Raw genomic sequence first — 2,130 nt, 5'->3', positions numbered from 1 at the left:
ACTTATTTTATAGTGGGCCAGTCAGATTTGTACTCTAAAAATCCAGGTTGGGTCAGAATTTGGTGGATGGTATAAAATTTTCAGGTCTGGTCGAGTTCGAGTGGAGGGTGCATATTTTCGGGTCGAGTTGACCAAAAACCCTACCCTAACCCGACACATTACCATCCTTAGTTAGGAGCCTTTCGATCGAATAATATCTTAAAATCGCTCTAGTATAATAAAATGATATTTTTAAAATTTATTCAGTCAAACCTAATTTTAAAGATAAAAAATATATGGGTCCATTTGGTTCAAGAAAATATAGATTATTTTCATTTCCTTAAAAAATTGAAAACATTGAAGAAAACATGTTTGGTGGTAAAATTAGAAAATTATTTCTATAAAATGAAAACAAAAATAAGTGAAAATATGAAAACATAAAAAAGATGTTTTCAGTATTATATCGAAATTGTTTTAAAAATTTGAAAAATAGAAAAATCCAAAATTTAGATTTTTAACTTAATTTATGCATGTTCAAATCCTTCTAACAATAATTTTTTTGATCTAATGGTATCTAAAACTCTTAAACTTCTAAAAAAATCAATACGATCCCTAAATATTTTTTTTACACTCAATGTGGTCCTTAAACTATTTTTTAATAATTTAATTTTTAGCATTTTTATATTTAATGTATTAAATATCTTAATTGTTGAAAAAGTCGAACCACTCTAAATCGTTGTGCAATTACTTTCAATTTTCTGCAAAAGCTTCCAGTAACTTTTTAATTGCCAATTTACCCCCTCTTGGCCGATTTCGTCGATCGATTAACTCAACAATTGATATCAGAGCTTGACTCATTTGAAGGTTTAACCGCCTCTTGAGTAGATTCGGGAAGAGTTAAATCGATAAAGATGACGTCCACTTCCGGTTCATTCTCCATGGAAGAATCCAGACCAATTGACGTGCCTCCACACTTCAACGAAACAAATTATCGTCGTTGGAAGAGGTTTATGATGATATTTATCCAATCATTCGATATGGAAGCTTGGATGATAATCGAGAAAGGGTATTCCTCTCCTACGAAAAAGGCAAAGAAGTGGAGTGATCAAGAACGGAAGAAAGCTCAACAAAACACAAAGGCTATGCACATGTTATGTTGTGCAATTGATCCTAATGTATATAAAGGAGTTTCTTCTTGTTCAAGTGCCAAGGTAATGTGGGATAAGCTTGAGGAGATCTATGGAGACAAGGAAGAAGAAGAACCAATAAAGGTGATGTCTCTATTAGCTCTCACAGAGCCAAAGGTATCTTCTAACTCAAATAAATTAAATTCAAATATTTTGACCGTTGGACCCTTAGTGCATCGGTGCACTAAGAGTGCATCGATGCATAAAATGCATTCGATGTTTCAAAATAGCCTGCGTGCATCGATGCATGGCTGGTGCATCGGTGCATGAAATACATTCGATGTTCAATTTATTCCATGGTGCATCGATGCATGGATTGGTGCATCATTGTATCACTTTGAAAAATTAATTTTAGGCTTGATTTTGGTTCAAAATACTTTGTGAAAATTGTTTCAAAAATATATCAAGTATAAAACACAATTTTACACATTTAGTAAGGTTTGAATTTGATCTTGAAAAGACTTGGAGTAATTGATTTGATATTCGAATAATTGAGTCGAATATACTTATAAAATCATTTGTAAAATCTTAAAATTCATTTATACTTAATTTTTTATATCGAAACATCAAAATGTTTTCAACATTAATAATTATTTATATTTTAAATTTAAAAAATACCTTAATTTTTTTAAAAATTTAAATAAGTCCTCAAACTTTATAAAATATTAAGTGTGCCCTAAAACTTAGTAAAATATCAATTAAACTCATTTACCACACCATTATCTATTGTGTACTGCCACAACATAATGAACTATTACATCAACATTGTAGATTGTCATGTAGTCGTCTTGACGGTTTAATTAAGTTGGTCAAAAAATTAAATAGATTTTTTGTGTTATAGAATTTATTATCAATTTTTATTTTTTGCATGACTTACATGTTGAATTTATGTAATGATTTTTTTAATAATTATATTTTAATTTCATTATTTAATAACTAGTTATTCATCTTTATTTTAAAAAAT

The sequence above is a fragment of the Hibiscus syriacus genome, unplaced genomic scaffold (assembly GCF_006381635.1).
Source record: "Hibiscus syriacus cultivar Baekdansim isolate YM2019G1 unplaced genomic scaffold, ASM638163v2 tig00111745_pilon, whole genome shotgun sequence".
Taxonomy (NCBI): domain Eukaryota; kingdom Viridiplantae; phylum Streptophyta; class Magnoliopsida; order Malvales; family Malvaceae; genus Hibiscus; species Hibiscus syriacus.
Note: the sequence above shows the minus strand (reverse complement) of the source record.